Consider the following 388-nt stretch of genomic DNA (forward strand, 5'->3'; position numbering starts at 1 on the left):
TAAGTTTACTTTAATTTAGAACTGTGTGATGGTCTGTACTGGGACACAATGAAATTTTGTTCGTTATCTTAAAAGCTGTGGAAAACCAAATAGCATTTGACTGATTTTAAAAAAAATTATAATGTAACAGTACTGCTACATTTTTCCTATCCTGAAAGGACCTTGTGGGTAAAAAACAATAAGGCCTCTAATTGAAAACAGTTTCAGATTACCTCCAAACAATAAAAGTAATTTATCAAAACAGCCTGCTTTTGTCTTATCATGATAACCAGGAGTTGCTCTTGAGACAAAGTTGATTGCTCCAGATTTTCCAAGCTCTTGACAAACCACATTTCTCTCAGAAAATGAGGCAAACTTAAGTCAGCTACACTAGATGACTATAAGTCAC

Source organism: Antrostomus carolinensis, unplaced genomic scaffold (genome assembly GCF_000700745.2).
Source record: "Antrostomus carolinensis isolate BGI_N321 unplaced genomic scaffold, ASM70074v2 scaffold35800, whole genome shotgun sequence".
Lineage (NCBI taxonomy): Eukaryota > Metazoa > Chordata > Aves > Caprimulgiformes > Caprimulgidae > Antrostomus > Antrostomus carolinensis.